At 39.1% G+C, this 24157-nt stretch overlaps 1 long non-coding RNA gene across 2 annotated transcripts in view; it reads left to right on the top strand.

Moving 5' to 3' along the window:
• LOC123598039 overlaps positions 1-24157 on the top strand; it is a 39791-nt gene that overhangs the window by 731 nt on the left and 14903 nt on the right. Inside the window, exons 1-2 of one of the 2 annotated variants that reach the window (XR_006712356.1) lie at positions 32-656; positions 15624-15742. This is a non-coding gene — a long non-coding RNA (uncharacterized LOC123598039). Of the gene's footprint in view, positions 1-31; positions 657-15623; positions 15743-24157 lie in introns of those variants that run through there. The other variant, XR_006712357.1, reaches the window with a different exon arrangement.

Below are 24157 nucleotides of genomic sequence, written 5' to 3' on the forward strand. Positions count from 1 at the left end.
TGCAACTCTTCGCGCGCGCCTAAGAGGAGGGACCTCACGAAGGGAGTGGAGCGTGCGAGCTGAGGGCGGGGAAGCGCTGTGGTGGGCGGAGTCCTGCCACCTGCTCTTGCCACCCTTAAACTCTCTGGGTCTCGGGCTACGCTGAAAACAGGAAAACGAGACGGCGTATTTTGCTCGCGAAAGTTCTCTGTCTTTGGTTTTACTTACCCGTCTCCGGCCCAGGGCTAACTTTCCCCACCTCCCCGGGGAGGGTCAAGGTGACTCCAGATTTTACAATTAGAGACTCACAAACTTCCAGGGCTGGGAGGTTGCTGTCTCGCGCAGGCATGTCCCGATCTGTTCCAAGTTCTTAGCTGCCCAGGTGTTGGAGTCGCCCTGTTGCACCGCCAATAATGAATCGAGACTCTTGTGTTTAAATGAAGGAGGAATACGCTTTCTCTCGCGGGGACGTGAACTCGGTTAGCAGAATGAAAAAGACCACTTGAACTATCACACAGGAGCATTGCGCGCCTTTCCTGAATGTTGCGATGGGTGCTTTAATTGCTGTTAACTCTTAACAGTGCAGCACTAGCTAGATACGGGGCAAACCTCAAAAAGGCACTGTTTGTAGGAGCACTTTCTGAACTCGATCCAATTGTCCATTAGTGTCCAGCAAGGTAAGGTTGGTAAAATGTGTTCAAGAAATAATATTGTAAAGCATCTGAGTGTGTGGGGTGCTGAGAAATGCAGCGAGGAGAGGGAAATGTGTCAGCAAATTAATTGCTGTTATTAAAAGCGTTGATATTAGTTGAGAATAGTAAGGTCCATTAAGGCAATAGATGTCAGTGCATATTCAAGCATATTTGGTAACACTTAAGGAGTGTTTAAATATATCATCATAACTTTTCAACCTTTTCCCATTTACACAAAATAGAAAATGTGTCTCTTATGTTCAAGGTGTTACAAATAACCTTAATCTCAACAACAGCTTGTTAGGTAGTTTCCCCTTTTCACAGCTGATGAAACCATTTCAGAGGTGAAATGAGTTACCAAATTCACACCTCTTTAAGTGCTAATGCCAGGAGGTAACCTAGTCTTCTAACTCCACTCTGAGACTGTTGACATCAACTTTTAAATCCAAACTCTGCCTTCCGATAGAGGTCAGTCCATTATTAGTTAATTTCCAATCTTTAATAAGATTTAAATACTGTTGCATGTCAGGCAGGGTATGTAAACATGGCTGAATGTAATCTTATCAATTTCTGAGCAAATTTTAAATCAATTCCTTAACAGGGAAAACAAGAGTCGTATTTCAGGCATGTGGCAGCAAGCCTGGTGATTTTCATGTTTCTAAATCCAGCCCCACTCCTCAAAGTCACTTATTTTTCTGTCGTCTCAGCCCCTGCCACTTGCACCCCACCCGCTTCCACAAGCTCTGATTCTTGTGGTTCCTACCAAGACAAAAGGCAAGGAGCTTTTGACTGTACGCTTTGTGCCCCTTTGAAAATAGCTCAAGTGCAGTTTGGAAGATCTCCATGCTTTTAACACACCCTTTCTCTACCAAGGACTGTTAATATTTGCATCTTTGAGGCATCTGCTACAGCTCCTTTTTACCTCTTTCTGGCCACTACAACAACAACAAGAGCGAAAACTTGGCATTTTACTGTGTGCTTGGTGCACTTTACATGTTGTATTTCATTTAATCCTCACATCAACTCTATGAGTAAGTTCATGTATTCCCTCTTTAAGGTGAGGAAAATGAAGTACAAAGAGACTAACTTACCTACTCTTACCAAGTCTGGGAAGCGGGGCAGGCCTATCCTTAGTAATTTTTTCCTATGTACAGATCCCCGGTTTCCTCAAACAGATCCTTATGACCACCAAGTATTATTATATTAAGAATATTTATAGATAAGCTACACATAGGGGAACTGTGTAGCTATGAGTTTCTAAAGTTCACTTAATGCTCCTCAGAGAATTTTACCTATTAATATAACAAAAATAAAAGTCTTTGGGGGGAAAAGGGAGAAACTTGTAAGTACTTTTAAGTTCCTTCTCTCCCTTTCTTCTTCCCTGGAATTTTGGTTAATATGGGAAAATTTTAAGGCCCATTTTTAAAGCACACAAATAAAGCTCAAAATGGCTATTCTTTATCACAGTTACTATTTTGTAAGTGGTTATTTTCACTAATGTTTCCCTTCTCCTAAAAAGTTAAAATAGTCCTAAAAAATAGTCAGAAGTTCTTGCTACTTTCCATAGAAAAAATATTGGCTGAATAAACCGCAAAGGAGGAGGAAAGGAGACTTCTTGGCAGATTTGTTACTCAAATTACAGGCATAAGTTGTAAAGTGAAAAGTGGTAAGATACCACTGATTAGAAATGTAGCCTAAAATATCAGGTCTCTGTGGCAATGCTTGAGTCACATATTGTTCTCTGAAAAATATTCATACAACTTCACAGCTTTATCTTTAGCAAGTTCTGTAAAGAGTTTTCTAGCAGTAAATTCTGAAAACTATCCAAATATCTTGATTAAATGTCGAATATAGTTACCTAATGTTAATGAAACTGAGAATAAGAATATTATACATCCTTCCAGTCCTCACTTTTAGGATTCTAATACTCAATTCTCAACCAATTGCAACTTGTTTTTATTCATTTCTTAATAATCTCAATCCTCTATCGCTGTTGCTAAATTAAAATAATAATTGCTAACAACTACTACAATTTGAGCATTTACTATGCTCTTGACATCTTGTGCTAAATTCCCTACATGCATTATTTCCTTTAATTCTCAGAACAACATTATGTAGTAATTAGTTTCACTACCTCTGCCTCCCTTTTACAGATAGGGACACTGAAGTTAAGTGTCTCTCCCAAGTTCACATTGCCTGAAACAGTCCAGGCAGTCTGATCGCACAGCCTGGGCACCCAACTATTATACTTGTGAGGGCCATGGCAGAGGGAACAAAGTGTTTCCATCTTTATAGTGCTATCATCTAATAGTAAAACTATTATTCTAACACTTTGGGGACACTAGATACAGGCACCACATAAATGTAAATAAAAGACTAATTTTTAGTGTACTCTACATTATGCATTTTTAAAACAAAAGCAGTAAAGGTGGTACTTGTGAAGAAAAGGGCAAATCTGTGTCTGAGGATGCAATGCTAAGCATAAAATTGCAAGTCTATGCTCTTGCTAAAGTTAGAATATCTAAGCTAAAAATAGAAATATTATACTCTCTATTTTGCCACCTCAAACTCACTTTGAAGTTTGATCCTCTTAATTTTAAACATCCCTTCCTTTTATTTCCCTGCATTGTACTCTTAAAAACAAAAAGATTTATTGAGATATAATTCACAGGTCATACATAATTCACCTGTCTAAAGGGTACTATTCAAAGTTTTTTGGTATCCCCACAGAGTTGTGCAACCATTGCTGCTACCTAATTTTAGAACATTTTTATCGTTCCAAAAAGAAACCAATACCAATTAACATTCACTTCCCATTCCCTCCACCCCCAGTCCTAGGCAACCACTTATCTACTTTCTGTCTCATTGATTTGCCTATTCTGGATATCTCATATAAATGAGATGGTCTTTTGTGACTGGCATCTTTCACTTAGCATAATGTTTTCTAGGTTCATTCATATTGTAGTATGTGTCAGTATTTTATTTCTTTTTATGGCTGAATAATATTCTATTATATAGATAGATGACATTTTAACTATCCATTTACCAGCTGATGGACATTTGAGCTACTTCTGTTTTTTTCCTGTTTTGCTGTTGTGAATATTTACAGGGCTTGTATGGACATGTTTACATTTCATATATATATATATATATATGTATATATATATATATATATATATGAATGGAATTGTTGGGTTATGTGGTAACTCTATGTTTCATATTTTGAAGAGTTAAGCTGTTTTCCAAAGAGGCTACACCATGTTACAATCACACCAACACTTATGAAGGTTCTAATTTCCCCACATCCTCACGAATGCTTGTTTCGTCTTTTTGATAATGGCCATCCTAGTGAGTGAGTGTGAAGCTATATCTCACTGTAGCTTTGATTTATATTTCCCTAATGGCTAATGATGTGCTTTTCACATGCTGATTGGCCATTTTTGTATCTTCTTTGGAGAATGTCTATCTACATTTTAACTGGTGTATTTATCTTTTTATTATTGAATTGAAAGAATTCTTCATATAGTCTAGATTTCGAGTGCCTTATCAGTTATATGATTTGTAAATATTTTACCCCATTTAGTAGGCTGACTTTTCACTTTCCTGGTGGTAACCTCTACAGCATAAAAGCTTTTTATTTGATGTGGTCTTTTGTGAAGTTCAATGTATCTGTTTTTCTTTTGTCACTTATACTTTTGTTGTCATATCTAATGTGGGTTTGTCTAACTCAAGATCACAAAGATTTCATCTATGCCTTCTTCTAAAAGTTTTAGATATTTTTTACAGTTTTAGCTTTACATTTAGGCCTATAATCCATTTTAAAATAATTTTTTGTTTCATATATACCCTTTCCTTTTAATTTAAGTTAATTTTGAATATGTCAAACCAAAAAGAAGAACTTTAGGAGAAAAAAAGATACTGTTATTATTCATCTTATTTTTTAAAAAAATTTTAATGTTTATTTATTTTTGAGAGAGACAGAGAGAGAAAGAGAGAATGAGTGGGGGAGGGGCAGGGAGAGAGGGCTACACAGAATCCAAAGCAGGCTGTAGGTTCTGAGCTGTCAGCACAGAGCCAGACACAGGGGTCAAACCCACCGACCGCAAGATCATGACCTGAGCCGAAGTCAGATGCTTAACCAACTGAGTCACCCAGGTACCCCATCTTATTTTTTTAAAAAACATTTTATTTTGGGCATTATAATAAATAGCAAGTTTTTAGGTTTAATACATCCAATGAAGCTCCAAATGCATCTGTAAAAACTCCTTTGGAAATTGAAAATATAGTTCACACTTAATACTACCTATTCATTCTGATAATAAACATTTAATTCAACAATTATTTATTAAACACCCACTAGTGTGTCAAGCACTGTTCTGAGCCCTGAGGATTATGTCGTGAACAAAATAGGCAAGGCTTTCATTTTCATGGAGTTTACACACTGGAGCCAAGAAGCAAAGAGAAAACAAGTAAACACATACATCACTAAGGTTATTTGCAAAGTGATAAGTACTGTGAGAGTGTAATGTGAGGGAGGGACAACTTTTTTGGATTGCATGGTCAGAAAGCCTTCTGTGCTGAGGTCTGAATCATGAGAAGACACCAGCATTGCAATTATTTAGTAAAAAAAAAAAGAAGGAGGAGGAGGAGGGAGGAAGAGGGGACTGAAAGCAAGAGACCAAGAGTTAGGAAAGAGCTTGTAGGTTTCAAGACAAAAAAAAAAAAAACAAGAGTAAAACCAAATATCTCTGAGTGTCTGTAGGCAAAAGAGCACAAGATTGGGATGGCAGACTGGAAGACAGATCTTGAAGTGAATACAAGGATAATTAAGACTGTGTATGCTTCCAGTTTCCTTTTTTTTTTTAATTTTAATATTTCTTTATTTTTGAGAGAGTGCAGGCAGGCGAGGGGCAGAGAGAGGGGGACAGAGGATCTGAAGCAGGTTCTGCACTGACAGGATGACAGTAATGAGCCTGATGTGGGGCTTGAACTCACAAACTGTGAGATCATGACCTGAGCTGAAGTCAGATGCTCAACTGATTGAGCCACCCAGCTGCACCAACCGCCCCCCCCCCGTTTCCTTTTTAAAGAAGAATCCTCAGCTAACATGGTAATAAAATTTTAAATTTAGATGAGGAAAATATTCTGTAATCAAAATTAGCATTTCTTATTCTAAAGAGGCCAGATCAACACATTCTTGAAATTCTGACCCACTACCTGAGGCATTGGGAGGCATTCCTACTTGATCCAGTGGGAACTCAAACATTTTATTTTTTTACTAAGAGAAAGCCAGCCCCAACTATTGTTGGCTTCTGTGAAGTGGATTAGAGGAAACGACACCAAAGATTGTTCGCAGAAGCTTTCTTCAATAGTGATATCAGATTATTTATCAGGAGTTACCGTAGAGCTGAGACAGAACATGTCCAGGTGTTATCCCTAAAACTGAAAAATCAGAAGAGATAATTAATTATAAGCACAATGCTCAACCATAATAAGCACTTAATAAATGGTAGCTATTATCTCAATAGCTTTGGCTGATCTTCAGTGATACTACTCTTGATTGCTGGCCGGAGTCTCTTAGGTTTCTGTTGCTCCCAAAGCAAACAAATGATAAGGGTATGGGGAGATGAAGCCTCCGTCCTCCACAGTTAATGTTCACAGGTGGAGATTATGTGTAGAAGCTTTGGAGCAAATTTTGTATATGCAGAGATCACAGGTTAGGCAGAGATACAGGTGCGAGGGCTATGCGCCCTTACTGCCTACCACCACCACTGGGAGTTTCTTCCTTCCTCTAGTGCCAACTTTGTAAAAACTCTACAGAGCACTGTACTAGGTGCTTTAAATGTACTTTATTATCATATAATCAACTTTGAGGTAGGATTATTATCTATACTAAATATGAGACCAACAAATGATAAAACTGGATTTGAATTCAATTCCACTCAGCTCCAAAACTCATGTTCTTTCCATTATGCTACCAGTACTTCTCAAATTTTTCCAACTAAGTACCCATAATACCTAGAAGGATACCATTTTTGAGGGCAATGTAGAATTGTCCTCATTCTTCCATTCTCCTCTTATCAGTCATTACATTCCAGCAGTTCTTTCTATATCCTGCAAACATCTCCTCTTCTCCATCTCCATGGCCAGCACTCCAGTGCAGACTATCTACGAGTATCACGGTAATGGATGACCCTGACTTCATATTTCATCCTGGTCTGGATTACAGATCATATCATTCCTAGACTTGACAGTTCTTCCCCTATTACATACAAGATAAAGTCCAAAACCCTCAGCAAAGCACTGAAGGCCCTTAATAATTTGGTACTACCTTCTTTCCAGCCTCCCATCCCATGCACCCTAACCCTCAAACCCTATAAGACTAACTCACTCTACCCCATGCACATGCACATACTCCATATCCTTTCACATCCTGTTCCAAGAATTCTTGTGGCAAATTCCCTCTTATCTACCAGGTCTCCCCTTGAGTTCACTTCCTGTGAGAAGCCTCCTGACCCTTAAACATCATGTTCCCTTGTCCTACCATGTGCTCTAATATTACCCATTTCTACCCCCATTTGCACTACTCACCATGCTGCATTATCATTGTCCAATTTACCTCTTCCAGTAGTTTGTAAATATTTGCAGTGGGGTTGTTTTGTTTAGCTGTTATGCCCCCAGTGCTGTGCTTAGCACATAAATCTCTCTATTGAAGGAATGTGCCCCTTTTTCCCCCCACTAGATTATAAACTTTTATTTCTAGTGCCTAGCATACTTCTAGTTCCTAAATATCTGTTCAATGATACTTCATGCTTATTGAGCATTTACTATGTGCCTGGCATAATCTAAATAATATTTAATGTGGATTAACTCATTTAAAACTCATAATAACTGTGTGAAGTCAATGTTATCATTAACCCATTTTACATAAGGAACCTGAGACACCAATAACAAGCAGTGTGACCTTGAGCAAGTAAATGGCAAAACCACCATTCAAACACAGTACAGTTGATCCTTGAACAACACAGATTTGAACTGTGCAGGTCTACTTGCTTGTGGGCTTTTTTTTTTTTTTCATTAAATGCAGTACAAGATTTCTTTTTTAAAAAAAAATTGTTTAACATTTATTTTATTTTTGAAAGACAGAGAGAGAGAGCAGGGGAGAGGGAGAGAGGGAGACACAGAATCTGAAGCAGGCTCCAGGTTTCTGAGCTGTCAGCACAGAGTCTGACACGGGGCTCGAACCCACAAACTGTGAGATCGTGACCTGAGCCGAAGTCTGACACTCAACTGACTGAGCCACCCAGGTGCCCCTTCATTAAGTGCAGTATAGTATTATAAATGTATTTTCTCTTCTTTATTATTTTAATAACATTTTTCTTTTCTCTTTTCTCTAGCTTACATTATTGTAAGAATGAAGTATAAAAGACGTATGCAAAATATGTGTTAAAGGACTGTTATATTATTGGTAAGACTTCCTGCCAACAGCAGGCTACCAATAGTTAAGTTTAGGGGGAGTCAAAAATTATATGCAGATTTTTGACTACGTGGGGGTTGGTCCCTCTGACCCCTGAGTTCAAGGATCAACTGTAGTCTGGTTCCAATATCTGCACTCTGACGCTATGCCATGTTGCCTATATGTGTCTGTCCAGTGAGGGACGAATAAATAGAATCCTTTCCAGTTTCTACAGGAACAAAAGCCCAAGAGTCCTGAGCCTATTTAAGGAGGGATAAAGGAGCCTATACAAAGAGGGTCTTAATTTCTCATAGATTTCATTGCGAATGGTTGAAATAACTGTGAGAACTTCAGGTATGTTAGAGGTAGTATAAGCAACAGTGAGTTAGAGCCATCATGCCAGTTGTTGGCAGAGCCTTGTGCCTAAGGCTTTGTAAAGTTGACTCCCATGGTGGACTGCTGTGAGATTAAAGGCCCTCCTATCAAACCATCACCCCACTTCATAGCCTCGTGTGTGTGGCTCAGTTCTTAAGCTCTTTATCCTCGGTTTATCTATTAAACAGAGATATCATGGTTAGGATCTTTTAGGATTGTGGGGACTCAGTGAGTTAAGATATGTAAATCACTTAGAGCAGAGCATGCAATTAAGTACTTGAAGAAAGAAAAAGGAGGAGGAAAAAGTGTTTCCGCTTACGGAGGGTCAGTAACGCCAAGTGGTCACGTCAGTGGTTTGTGAATAGCTGCCAGCACCTTTTCTAAATGAGTGAAAGAGGGACAGAAAGGATCCAGACTTAAGCCAATTCTTTGCTACTTTACATCAAGTTTGGGAATTAAATGTTAGGAAAGAGAAGGCCACTGTAAACTTTTGCTTAAAGGGAAAGGTTGGGGACAAAACACAAGTAAATAATCACCTTAGGGATTCTCCATAGCTCATCAAGAAATGCCTGACCGTTTTTTTTATACTTAGAGATACCTCTCTTTGAGGAATTTAAGTGGCTTTTAAAATTAGACAGAGCTTGGGGGCTCTTGAGTGGCTCAATTTGTTAAGCGTCTGACTTCAGCTCAGGTCATGATCTTGCAGTTCATGAGTTTGATCCCCATGTTCGGCTCTATGCTGATAGCTTGGAACCTGGAGCCTGCTTTGGAATCTGTGACTCCCCCCCGCCCCGCCCGTCTCTCTCTCCCTCTCTCTCTCTTTCTCTCTCTTTCCCCCTCCCCCCCCCGCCCCTTCCCAGCTAGTGCTCTGTCTCTCAAAAAATCAACGTTAAAAAAAATTTTTTAATGAAAAAAATTAAAATTAGAAATTTTCTGGCTCAAGGGGATACTGAATTCTGTTAATCCTTTTATGGCTATGTTTCCTCCTTTTCCTCAATCACCTTTTTACTACCTTTCCTCTGCAGCTACAAATTTCCCTCACAAACTGCTTTTTCAGATACATTTCTACTAGTGAGCTCCCTGAGTTCTTTTTTGTTTATTTTGAGAGGAAATGGTTAAAAATGAAAGTAGAAGAAAACAGAGGAATACTCAGTCCCCTTGGCTGCCTGCCAGGAAAAATGCCAAATGTCAGAGGCCTTGATGAAAGCGACCCAGCCACAAGCACGAGGGATTGGCCCACCACAAGATTATCCTCCAGGGGAATTTATACCACAGCCTAAAAATTGGACGGCCTTGGGAACTTTCTCCTAATAAGGTCCTACAACTGGACCTGATAGTAAAATATTAAGCTTAAGCTCTCAAATCACTAAACAAGAGCCTGGGATCTCAGGTTACATGCAAAGGGTTTAGATATATGAATATTTTAATCTGTCTGGGAAGCCATATAACACATTGGGGAAGCACAGGCCCTAGTGCCAGAAAGACCTTGGTTTGGATTCTGGCCCACCACTTGTCACCTTGGTGATTTTGCACAAATGGCTTATTCTCACCCAACTAGTATGTCTTAATTTTTAATATTAAGAATAATACAAGATCCACCTCAGAGGGTTGTAGTGAGGATTAAATTAAAAGTCCTAACACTTTTAAGTACCCTGCTCAGCAAATGTTAATTACCACGACTACTAGTTTTGCTAGCCCTCAACATTGACAGGTGGAAACCAATACCTATAGCTTCTAGGACCATGCCACTCTTAGGTTGTTTTCATTATGTCTGCACCAGTAAGTAATCCCAGAGGATTTGAGTGGTTCTAATAACTCAACTTTGAGTTTCTAGGGCAAAGGAAACCTAAAAGGGAGTAACTTGAATCAAGGACAAGTGATAGACTTCTTAATAACAGTACCTATTTGAACACCTAATACATTATTTTACCTAATCATCACAATAGCCTCCATGGGAGAATCACTAGAATTCATAAATAAAGACACAGAAGCTCTCAGAGGTTTACCTACCTAGTCAGTGGAAGAATTGGGATTTATCCCAGAATTATCAAATACCAAACCTTCTCTTTCATCTCTGCTATAAAGTCTTGGAGCTGAAAGCTTCAAGACTTAGCAATGTATTCTAGAAAAGCTCAATATTTTTACTCAACTGAAGTGTGACAAAAAATCAAAAAGTAGTTCCTCTCGGCAGTCCCTTACCCACCTCAAGATCAGAATCTTCCTTAATGGTATGCTTCTTATAGACACATGCTTGATTAGAAGAAATTCTGAGCAAGACCCATTTTAATCATTTTAGAAAGATACCAAAAGACAGGGCCAATACCCTGAAGCTGTTTGTCTATCTACATTTGGTAATGAATGCCTACCAACAGGACAGAGCTTGCAGGAAAGGCTGAGAGACAGAGTACCCAAGTGTAGAAATGGTGTGCCTCAAATAGAATAGCCCTGTGGCAGAATGTATTTTTTTTTTAAGATGAACACAACAATGTCTCATCCCATGTGCTCTTCTGCAATGTTATCTTGCAACACCCCAATATAAGGTGGAGTTCAACACACTTACCCTTGAGTCTGGGCTGGTCTTAATGATTTGCTTGACCGATCAAATGTGTTGCAAGTGACAAGACATATTGGGTGTTCCAAGGTTGTGTCATTAGAAGCATCTCAGCTTTGGCTTGGGTCTCTTGAACCACTCACCCTTGAAATACTCTCTCTCAGAAGCCCAGGCCATATAGGTAAGTCCTGTGTGGGGACTCCAGGTGACAGCCCCAGCAGAGCTCCCAGTTAACAGCCAGCATCAGCTGTCAGCCTTGTGAGTCAGGCGTCTTGAATATCCCGCCTAGTCAACTCTACAGATTACTGCAGCCTCAGCCAGAACCAGCTCCATAATTTGTGCAAAATGACAATCCTGAGCTTCCTGTTCAAAAAATATTAAGAGATTCAAGACAGCAACAGCATTGAACCAAGTGTGAGGCCCTTCTAAACATGGGGCCCTGTGTGACTGCACAGGTCACATGCTGTATGAAGCCTGCCCTGGCCATGTAATAGACACTGATTGCATCCAGTTAAGAGGCCCCAAGTGAGAACTTCCCAATTGAGCTTAGTCAACCCGTATAGCTTTGAAACACAATGGGACATTGTTATTCTAATTCACTATGTCTTGGGTGGTTTGTTATGCTGCAAAAGAAAATTAGAACATTCCCACAAAACACCTGTAGGTAGCCCTACCAGAAAAAATGCTAAAGGCAGCAAGGCTACCAAAGCACCCTCTGCTCAAATACATATAGGAGGATGATTTTACATACTAAAACACAAAAAAAATCTCAGATCCAGGAGTAAGGCTTCTCTGGGGTCAGAGAGATTTTTCTCATTGGGCAGATCCTGGGAGAAGGCAGGCAAATAGCTTAAAAGAAGAGGCATTACCATTAAAAATAAAAGTCACACAAAATATGAATGAAATTATACTCTGCTATTAGATTTATTGGAAAAATGGAAGAAAATTAAAAGCGAGGAAGCCAAAACACTTTGGTTATCTCTAAGGTATCAGGAAGAATGAGAAGTTTTCCTGGGGATGCATAACTAACTTTATTTTCTAGAAAAGTTAAAAAGCTGGATTCTGCGAACTATAGCTTAGTTCCCTCATTCTGGGCTAGATTCTGGAATAACACGTTAAAAGAATACTTTGTGAATTACTAAAAGACGAAGAATTGATCACTAAAATCCCATACCAATTCATTAGGAACAAATCATGGTAGACACAGGGCTTGACACACAGTAGGTAGTCAAGAAATACTTGTTCTACGAACTAATTTTCTTTCTTTTTTGATGAAGTTATCACACATTTTGTAAAGAATTCAAGACACGTAGCAACGCATTTCATGAATTCATTGATGGAAAAAAAGAGAAATGTGGGCCAAAGGATAGTGGCATTAGGAGATTACAACTGACTCAACAATCAATTACAAATGCTTTACAAAAGTCAGAAGAAATAGACCACCTGGCATATGTAGTGTAGGGGAATTAAAGCATGGATTTTGATGTCATTGCTCTGACATTTGCTTGTGGTAAGACCTTGGGCAAATTACATAACCTCTCTTATTCTCCCTCTCCTCGCCTGAGTCATAACCCATGTGGGATAGGCATGAAGCAGTTAAACAGACAACTCGGGTCAGTTGGCTATGTTCCGCCCCCAGAGAACCGGGGCAGGTGGTTCCTCTGCCAAGGAGACAATTACAGTGTGAGGCGGGAAACAACCAAAGAGGAAAAGATTTTTGAGCAAGAGGAAAGTCTTCTGGGCAGTACTTGGCTCAGAAGACTGCCCTTTTATTTCAACAGACTTTAGATACAGAGATCCCTAACAGCCTGTCCTTCACCATAGGTCTGAGAAGAGTCACTGACAGTCTAGAGCCTTTGCAGGGATTTTGACGTGGGGGGAAGGGCACCTGGTATTTGTGTGTCTGTTCTATAACTATTAGGTACAGAAACAAAACATAAGAATAATATAAAATGAGCAACAGAAATACATAATTCAGGGAAACACCATGCTTGAAAGACCCAACTTAGAGCAGTATTGGAGACTGAGTGAAGGCTCTGTGCAGATCAACATTAAAAGAGAAAAGCAAACAATCCAGAGATAGTCTAGGAGGCCTGACAAAAGGACTGGGCCTCACGTCCAAAGCTCTCCAATGCAGACTTTTTATGTTATCTCCAAATACAGTTATATATTTGGTTGTCCTGGAGATACACTTACAGAATAGAAAGAAGGTCATGTTCATGATGCAACTTTAAACTTACTAAACCACACCCCCTATGATGTGTTGTCAATTGATACTTTTAATAATATCAATAAATTTAGTAAGACAATCTCATCATTATTTTGTGCATGACAAAAATAGATTGCTTTTATCATGTTAACAAAAGCGTTACTAAAAACCACGTAATGTAAGTAAGTGTGATCACAATTTTTACAACCTTATTTTAGCATTTTTTAAAAAACATACTAGGATTCTCAAAATCCATACATGGCCTGTGCTTCTTTCAGTCTCTGCAAGAAGGTAGAGGAAAACCAGGTTCAGAATCATGAGTGTGAAAGTAGATGATTCAGGCAGGATAGCATGGACACTACTCCCTGGCTGAATTTCTGTAGAATCAGAGATTTGTCTTGCAATGTTGGCCTTAGCTTTATGAGTAACCATTTGTATTGTTGAAGGTGCTTTGTCTGTGAATACTAGTTTTTACTCTTTAAAAAGAGAAAGATGTTGAACTTCATGATCTCTAATATATTTTCCTTCTTTAACATTTCAATGCAGCTATTAATATCTGAGTCGGGAAGCGTCCTTATCCAAAACATTTGGAGCCAGAAGTTTTCAGAATTCAGAATTTTCCAGTTTTAAGAAAGATAGTATGTGCATAGAAAGTATATTGTTAGTCTAGTGGGTTATACAGCAGAACTGTAATCGTAATCAAACATTAGTTCTGCAGTAAAATGTATGAATATTCATAGTAAGTGGGAAATAAAGGCTATAAATAGCTATATAACATGTGAGCTCAGTTCAGGTTTGCCACTAAATGAATTCAGGTCAGGTTAGGTCCTGCCAGGAATGAGTTACAAAACAAACAAAACAAAACAAAACAAAACAAAACAAAACAAAACAAAACACCAACTTTCAGCTTTTAGAACTTTTCAAAAGCTTTCTGAGCTTTGCAGTTTCAAAAGATTTCTGAGTTATGCAGTCAGTACCACCCTAAAGGTATATCTTCATAGCAAATGGAATTTAATCATATCTAAGTATGTTTCAATAATATTTACCAAACTGTACATTGTTCATGTAGAATGTGCCTTGTCTTTGCTTTTTCATCACTGATCTTTTTTTTTTTTTTTCCCCTTACAAAGTCCCAGGGTAAAAGAAATCCTTCAAAAAAGGAAGAAGGAAGGTAACTGGCAATTACAAAACTAGTTTTTCATTTATACGGATAACACGTTATTTTAAAATATCAAAACATCAGTAATTTCTTGGTATATATATTTAAATCTGAAATTGAAGCATTTGCTTTTTGAGATGTATCTAAAGAATTATACACTGCATTAAAATCTCAATTCAGACAAAGGTACATGTTTACAAAATGTTTTGATCCTATCCCTCCCCTGTTTAAAAAGTCTCCAAGGTTTGTTAGCTTTGTTGTAAATTTCCATTTCTCAGGTTTCCTGACAAGTTGGCAGTTTTCTTATGTTTGTTAGACCTTTGTACTCCCCCTTCCCCTGTAGAGTCTGTTTTTGTCTGAGCAGGTCCTTTTAGAATGCTGGGTGGGGAAAGGGAGGGTGGGTGGTGGGTGGAGGAGGTTGTACAGAAAGCGTATAGCTTGGTGGTCAGGGAATGGAAGAAAAGGGGATTAGGAGATGTGATGGGGAAAGATGCAGGAAGGTGTCAAGTCCAATTCCTGTCCTTGCCCTGGAGCCTAACCACCTTCCTTTCCTTAGTTCTGCCTTTCCCTCAATACTCCTTCCCTTTTATCTTCTAGAATCAGCTCCATTTTCTCACAGCCTGACTCTACCACACTTCTAGGATAATTTGTTTTAAATGGGATTTTTCCCCCTAGGGATAAGCATGCTACCTGGAGAGAGGAAAGTCTGAAGTGTAGAGAATGCCTACTCCTGGACCTTGGTCCTTCCCACATGGAAGAGCATGCTTCCCACATGGAAGAGCATATAGGACAGTGAGGACATACCTCAACCAAGTGCAGAGATACCCATCTTGTCATTTTACTCTGGTGTTGTAATCCTGCAATTGTGAATATTCATCATACTCAAGAACTAGAATTCGTCATCTACCTCCTAGTAGACCAGAGGAGATTCTGCTAAGAAAATCCCTGTGGGTTTGCTCCAGTCTCTGTCTTTGCTAGTCTACATGGAAAAAGAGCATGAGCTTTGAAGTCAGACTAAGACACCTTGGAGTAGATATTTAGCCTCCTTGATCCTCAGTGTATTTCCTGTTTAAAGTGTGGACTAAAAATACCTACTGCCTGTAAATTGGTATGTGGTAGAGGTAAAGAATGTAGCATGCCTAATGTAGTGGTGATGTGTACTAAATGCTTAATAAATACAATTTCCCTTTTTCTCCTTATAGGAACTTGTGGCCCCAGCAAACTGATGGAGACGTTAGAGAAGATAGACAAAGGATGGAAGTTGATATGGGCTCCTGGAAGTTCAGGTCTGCTTAGCAAGAGCTGAAGAGAAAGTTGACTGGTACATGTTTTTTTAGATATGAACCGTGTTGGAAGGGGAGAAAGGGACAATTTACTAGAATCTAATTATTTTCCCCAGTTTATCTGACACTTTAGTCATATCCTTTGCCTCTGTCTCATTGCTATTCTCTTCATGACTCTTCTGACAGAAACATGCCATAGCAATAAAGTATCATCTGTGTGGTGTTTCCTGAAAGCAGTGGGGAGAATGAGGTCAATGGTTAGTGACCAGGTTAGAATCAGATAGACTTCTTTACAGTCTCAGCTTTGCAATTTTTTGGTGTGGCATGGGGAAATCTCAGTCTCCGTTTCATCAGCAGCAAAATGGCATAAGCTTACCTAACTCAAAGGGTCATTAATTTGCTTATAAGTATTTTTTTCTGAGCACTCATCATGTGCTAGGTACTGTATTAGATATTGAGGATAGACAGTTAACAAAACGATCCCATTCTTACAGACTTTGCATTCTAAGGGGAGACACAGAGGATATACCAAGAATGTAAATATGTCAGATGGTGACTAGTCAGATGGTGACTATGAAGAAAAAAAAGCCAGATAAACGGACTGGGGGTAAGGGAGCAGGTTACCCTTTTATATAGGGTGGTCTGAAAAGCCTCTGTAAGAAAGTACCCTTTGAATAAAATCTAAAGAAAGTGAGAAAATGAAGTATGTTCTAGGCTACTGTGAGATTTAATGAGATAATGCTGATAAACTTAGCATATTATCTGGAATACACTGGGCACTATATCAGTGTTAGTTGCTTATGTTATTAAAGAAGGTATTTCATTACAGTGAAGGCTACAGGTAGCTGAAAACCTTTCTAGTTCACCCTAACACACTCCTGAGGGACCCTTAACCATTATGAAAGACAGGGGTGATGGCTCAGAGGACTTCATACACACACATTTTATTGCTGGCAATAAAATGCCAATTGTGTGAACAAAAGTATTTCTGTAGGAGTGGGATATTTTAAGCTAGCAGAAAAGAGAGTGGGGTAAGAGAAACTCTATAGGGTAGTCTTCAGATTCATATTCTCTGTAACAAATATTCCCAACTCTGAAGTTTGCAGGTGTGCACACATATTTCACCTCATCAACAACAATAATGGTAATGATGACATTAATTATGCCATTTATAGGTTTGTAAAAGCTCTTCTTTCAAAGACCTCAAGTGTTTTATATACGTGACCTAATTCACCCTCACAGCTTCCCCAAAGACAGGTCTAGTCCCATTTAATAGATGAGGAAACTGAACTATAAAGAAGCTAAGTCACCTCTTCAAGGTCAAATAATTACCTAGACAACTCTGATCTAGATCCCAGACTTAATTTTCAGGTTAGGTCCCTTTTTGTTTGACTCTTCATCTTTCTAGATGTCAGAGACTATAAGGTGGGTGCAATGGAAGGAAGCCATGATGTCAGGATGTCAAAGTGCCCACCCTATGCTCATCACATAGTTAGTGATCAGTAAATGTTGTGTTTTTTTTTAAACTCTTTAAGAAGGGGCTTCTTTAGTGCTACCAAAATATTAACTATCTAGCTTCCCTCTCAAAGTTTGGTTGATGGAGAGAGCCCTAGTTTAGAAACACCCATATACGTAAATACTGACATTTGGCTTTCCTCTGTGAAAGTCAACAGGAACATAACAAGGGCTCTCATTTTTTGTTGATCATCTTCTCTGGGGTAGGCCTTTTACATATGTTATGTGTTATGTAATCCTCACAACAAAATTTTTCAGGAAAAATAATTGACCGTATTTACAAATTAGGAAACAAAGTATCCCAAAAGTTAAATAATTTATCTAGTGTCACATAGCTTATATATGACAAAGCTGGGATCAAACCCACATCTCTCTGACATCTAAGTCTTGATATCTTCTATAAGGCCAGACTGCCAATTCATAATGCCTCACTCAAATTACCTGCAGTCTGATGATCCAGTGTGAGTCATTTATGACCCATTTCTCCCTTTACATGAAATATTAGCAAAAGAATAAAATCAGCAGGTAAAATTTGAACAGTACAATTTTGCTGTTTTTAAAAATTCCTCTTAAAAGTTTAGCAGGTTGGTATATGCAGCTAAAATTTGGAATTTTGAAAGTTCTGTCTGGATTTTAATTATCTAGTCCATCCCTTTGCTCATCAGCAAGACCAATTGGTAGTTTTCTAAACATTTCAGTGCACTTCTTTTTCCTCTGTCAGAGATAGTCTAGTTCACAGGCAAGCACCTCTGGAGATATGAGGAAGGAATGAAATCTTGGTTTCAGTGACATCAAGACCTTCTCAGGTGCCAGAGGCAAGATCTTGTAGATATATGCTATTGACTTGGGAAAGAATTTCACTTATAATTTAATCATCTGAATCATTCATACTGGTAAAGTGATGACATAAGCAGATAAATTATGTATATGTAATCTCTTATGCAACCATCAAAAAAGATATACAAAGAAGTATACTCAAAAACACTACAGATAAATAAAAGTGAAATTCTTCAAAACATTCAGGTAACTCATAGGAAGGCATTAAAAAGAAAACAGAAATGAGACAGAATAAAAAGGATATAAAAATAAAATGGCAAACTTAAGCCTTCATATCAATAATTAAACGTAAATGGTCTAAGTACATTACTTAAATGACAGAAATTGGCAGAGTGGATTAAAAAATGTAATCCAGGGATGCCTGGGTGGCTCAGTTGGTTGGGTGTCCAACTTTCACTCAGGTCATTATCTCACAGTTCATGAGGTCCAGCCCCACATTGGGCTCTGTGCTGACAGCTCAGGGCCTGGAGCCTGCTTTGGATTCTGTCTCCCTCTCTCTCTGCCCCTCCGCCACTCACGCTCTATCTCTCTCTGTCTCTCAAAAATAAATAAACGTTAAAAAAAATTTTTTTTAAAAAGGTAATCCAAATATGTTGTCTGTAAGGAACTTACTTCAGATATGATATAGGCAGGCTGAAAGTAAAAGGGTAGAAAAGATATGTCATATAAACATTAATCAAAGGAAAGCATGATTGGCCATATTAATATCAGAAAAAGTAGACTCCAGTAAGAAGAAAACTAGCAAAGACAGAGAGGGACAATATATAATGATAAAAGGAACACTATACCCAAAAGACATAACTATTTTATTTTATTTTATTTTATTTTATTTTATTTTATTTTTTAAGACATAGTAATTTTAAATACGTATGCACCAAACAACAGAGCTACAAAATATGTGAAGCAAACCTGAAAAACTGAAAGGAGAAATAAACTCACAATTAAGGTTGGAGGATTCAATATATTTCTCTCAGTAATTGATAGGATACCTAGACAAAGAACTCAGTAACACAGTAACATCAGCAAATAGGATTTAATCAACATGTATAGAATATTCCACACCATGACAGCAGAATACAGACGCTTCTTAAGTGCCAGTGGATCACCTACCAAAATAGACTATATCCTATGATGCTTGCCATAAAACAAACCTCCACAAAATTAAAAGAATTGAAATCATACAGAGTGTGTTCTCCAGCCACAATGAAATCAGCTTAGAATAACAGAAAGACTACAGAAAAATCTCCAAGCACTGGGGAAACAAAACCCATCAGATTATCCCTAGGTTAAAAAGGAAGTCTCAAGAGAAATGAAAAATTGCACTGAACTAAATGAAAATGCAATATATCAAAATTTGTGGGACACAGCTAAAGCAGTTCTTTGAATGCTCTGAATGTTCCTTTAGCAAAACACAAAACTTTCTGTTTTAAAACCATTCCTTCTAGGGGTGCCTGGGTGGCTCAGTCAGTTAGGTGTCTTGACTCTAGGTTTCAGTTCAGGTTTCTTACAGTTTCATGAGTTCAAGCCCTGCATGGGCTCTGTGCTGACAGCATGGATCCTGCTTGAGATTCTCCCTCTTTCTTAGCCCCTCCCCTGCTGGCACTCTCTCTGTCTCTCTCAAAATAAATAAGCTTAACAACAACAACAAAAAAAATCCTCCTATATTTTTTTCTTTAGATTTGAGTGGACAATATCTTATTTTTTATGCCCAAATCTGGCTTAGTGCTCAGTAAAAGTTGCTTGAGCAAATGAATGACTGGATAGAATAAGCTATTTAGCAGAATGGAATTGAGGCCAAACCAATTTCTGCATGGGATCAATCAGAAAGTGTATATGCATGGTAGGTGGGGCCTTACACAGTGGGAGCTGCTGCACAGACACGGTTCTGAGCAGCTGCCTAGTTTGTCTACCAGGAGAGCTTCCTTGGATTTATAGTTGCCAAAAGTGGCATTTGCCTATGAACAACAAAAGTAGAGAAAACTCAGCATACCCAATTCCATATCTCTGCCCTCAGTAAAAGTAATTTCTTTAGTTAATTAAATCAGATTTGGCCTTCTCCTTATCATTCTACCTCAACTATCCAACTTTTCTCGCCTTTTCCTTCATGCCTCTGTGAATAGAAGGACCATAAAGGTCATCTAGTCCAGCTTCCCTTTCAATAACTGAATATCCTGTAGTCAGTACAGGGGTGAGCTGCCAGTTTTTCTCACAATTGACTCAACTCAACTCTCTGAAAAGAACATCAGTGAGAATCCAAATGTAAGGCGTAAACTCAGTAATTGAGGAAATGACCTAAGAGAGAGTCTGTGAACCTTCCCCTTTCAAAACAAGTGTTTCTACTAAACACATAAAGGCAGACTTATTCTGGAAAACTAGTTAAAGTCAAAAGATGGGAAAATGTTCCAAAAGTTTGAGTACACTAAAATCACTCAATGGTCTTACATGTTATGAGGCTGGTTCTATTTCTAGGGAACTAAAAGTATGATAAAATCCCTAATTATACACAGGCTTGATGATATATTTCCAGGATTCTGTAGATGTGTTTAAATCTTATCCCCCCCCCCACAATTGATAATGTGAATTAGTTGACATATCCTATATGCTGTGTAGTTACACTTCTCAATGGGAAAGAGTAAATGGCATTCTAGTTTTTATATATGTCTCTTGTGAGTTTGGTAAGCTAATCTCAGCATTTGATCTTACCATGGTGAACTTGTAATTCAATTTATGAGCCTTTAAACGGGAGAATCCTTCCTGGAAATCTAGTGACTCTAACTAATTAATGCCACCATTCTAGTAAACTCTCCAGATGGTCAACTAGCTTGCTTGGCCAAGTCACATCTGACTTTACTCCAGGCCTTTCCTTTCAGATGACAAGGCCCTAACAAAAGATCACACTGCCTATACTTGACTTATGCTAGAGAGAAGGGACTCAGTATTTATGTGTTGCTTTCTTGGACTTTACTTGGTGCCTTTAGAAATGCTGGAACTTGTCTTCTTTTCCTTTTCTTCTCCTTGATCTTTGTTGTATCCCTTGGGGCTATGATGAGAAACTTCAAGTTGGTTTAGTTAAGCCAATGTTAAAAACCTAAAATGGCAAAGTAAAATCAGCAAAATAACCAGATAGTAGCAACAATGTTCTTTTTTCTTTTTCTTTTTCCTTTTTTAATGTTTTGGTTTTTTTTTTTGAAGGAGAGAGAGAGCGTGAGCGGGGGAGGGGCAGAGAGAGAGGGAGACACAGAATCCGAAGCAGGCTCCAGGCTCTGAGCTGTTAGCCCAGAGTCCGACGTGGGGCTTGAACCCACGAACCGTGATATCTTGACCTGAGCGGAAGTCGGAGGTCTAACTGACTGAGCCACCCAGGCGCCCCAACAATGTTCTTTTTTCTCTTGTGATAATTAAAAAGAAAGAGAAGTACAGCAATCATCACCCCCATTGAAAACCTCACCAGAGGGGCAATCCCAGGAAATCCCTAGGAGCCTCCAAGGATGTATAGCTGTAAGTCAGCAGCAGTTACCCTCCGACTGTGAAGCCAGCAGGGCTGAGGGCTGACTGTATGTGTCCTCGAAGGCCTCATTCAAGGTGCATAAGACTGGTTTTTAATAGTGTGGGCAGTCTGTCAGGATACTGAACTAAGGAGGGTAAGACCGGTGGGACTTGTTTGTCAAGGTCCTAAAATGGGAATTTTCCTGGTTATACACACAACAATGAATATGAGCAATATTAATAGTGGCACGAGTGATGAAGTCAGAAGCTTGAGTCTTGGTCTGCTGTAATTATTAAACAACGTATCCCCAAAGTAGGCTAACAGGGTTCACATTTCTAACTTAGAAACAGTCTACATCTCACCTTAGCTTTAAGATGTGTATTTGGCTCAAGTTACATTTTGCCGAAGCTCATTTTGCACTAATTGCAGAGTGTTTATACCTTGAGAAGGTTGTGGGTAAGTTTATAGAAAATGTGGATTCCGGAGCTAATATGTTCCAAACAGCTGCTTCGAGGTGATGATTGAAAACTTCAGGTCCCTCAAATAGACGAGTGTTTTCTACATTTGAATTTTCTCCTCCCCCCCCCCCCAACCTTTAATTCCTGTTGAGATGCTGAGATAGTCTGAATTTGGAATACTCAACAGCACATCTGCGAGACTAAGTGTAGGCCTTTGAGCATTTGTAACTGCAGCTCCTAGAATACTGTCACAAGATGACCACCAAGGCTTGACAGACTAAGCATCTTCCCCAGTTCTCTTCCCCTGTTATTCCATGAGACACCTTCACTTTATTTACCCTGGCTCAAAGACAGGGGCTAATTTTCCTCACCTTCGTCTTTTCCTACCCTCCTGTTGATTTTGCTTTGGAGCCATTTTGTATCTGTCCCTGCCTCTTCATACCTTCTCCTAGCATGCTTTACCTTTCCTGTGAATCCTTGCAAGAGCCTCCAAACTAAAGGAGACATTGACTGCTAACAGTTGTTATCTCTGGGCTAGAGATCAAGAGGCACTTTTATGTTCTTAGTTATACATTTATATAGTTTTTGACACTCTTGACTGGCACGAACTGCTTTTGCAATCCTAAAAAAATTTTTTTTCATTAAAAAAGGATGTAGGGAAGTGACATGGTACTCAGAAAGGCCTCTTAGATGTGATGTTACAGGAGTGGGATAGGAACATTTGAGAACAAACACATTTCTATAAGTTTTCCTCATGTAACATAACCCGGAACCAAACTCCAGTTCCTGTAGTAGCTAAAGCAGTGCAACCATCTTCTATAAATAGTCAGAAACACTCAGTCTGGATTCTTATACAATATCATCTGACAGGCAAGATGGAAAAGGCATGTTAGTCAGGAACTGAGAGAAAGAGAGGGGAGGGAAGGAATGAGGAAAAGAAAGTCCTAAACAGCTTATAATATAAATTAGTTCTTAAAGGGACTCCTCAGTGTTAGACCCATGTAATAGGAATGGGTGTTTTTTTGTTTTTTTTTGTTTTTTTTTCTGAGAATTATTGCTTAGACTCACTGGTTTATGATTCCTGAGGAGAGCCAGCTTGCTCTTCTGACCCACCTCCCCTTTCACTATCATGGGTGCTATTTATAGAGCTCCCTGTCCCGGGAGTGAGCTGCCTGTCCCAGGGGTCCAGCCCCAAGCAGGCCCTGTGTACTCTGTGACATGTTCTCCTGAGGGTACACAATTTCCAAGACTAGCCAACAGCTGCTACTAATTTTTACTAAGAAAGGCTAACATAGCAAGGGAGAAGACAACACGAGAGGGTAAAATGGTCTTCTGGCTTCCTCACTTCTGGTTGGATCCAGGCTGGACATGTAGTGCATCAGCTTCTCATGAGCCCAAAGCCTAAAGGCTGTGGGGGGGTGGGGAGGGGGTGGGGGCCTGTGTGTTACTCTTCTCTTGGTTCATCTTCCCTGCAATTAGTTCTTATGGGGACTCTGGAATTAGGCCACAGGCTTGTGTTCGCTGAGGTATGGAGAGGGTTCTGGAAGCCTTTACCAAGCATGCCTTCACTAATGAGCACCTGCCTCAGTAAGAATACATGAATTATAGGTACAGTGAGCAGGAAACTAAGAAAACAAGACACAGTCAACAAATGTCTGGTGAATGACTAGAAAAACATGGTAGTCAAAAGCACAGGCTCTGAGGCGGACTCCCTGGGATTCAAGTCCCACTTACTTAGCTATGTGACCTTTGCAGAGTTGAAGCTCTGTGGGGAAGAATGCCTAGTTTCTAGTCCAGACTCTGTTTAATAACTGAATGTGCTGGGTCAAGTCATTTCACTTCTCCGGGCCTCAGTTCTGTCATCCATAAAGTGGGATAATTATACCTGCCTTGTCTACCTTACAGGGTTGTCAGTGGGATCAAATGAGATAATGTCATAAAAGCCCTTTGTAAATTAGAATATACTATACAAACGTAAGCTATTATTACACTTAATTCTAGTGACTAGTAAATAATAAAGTGGTGGAACCAACAATCCCATTGTCACCAACTTGAATCTTACAGAGCAATTTCCCAATTCCACCCACTCTACCTGCTAGGCATTTCCACCTACCTACCTCCTCCCATGACTTTAGTCAAAGACAAGAGAAAGAGAG

The sequence above is a fragment of the Leopardus geoffroyi genome, chromosome C1 (genome assembly GCF_018350155.1).
Source record: "Leopardus geoffroyi isolate Oge1 chromosome C1, O.geoffroyi_Oge1_pat1.0, whole genome shotgun sequence".
In the NCBI taxonomy this organism is placed as follows: Eukaryota; Metazoa; Chordata; class Mammalia; order Carnivora; family Felidae; genus Leopardus; species Leopardus geoffroyi.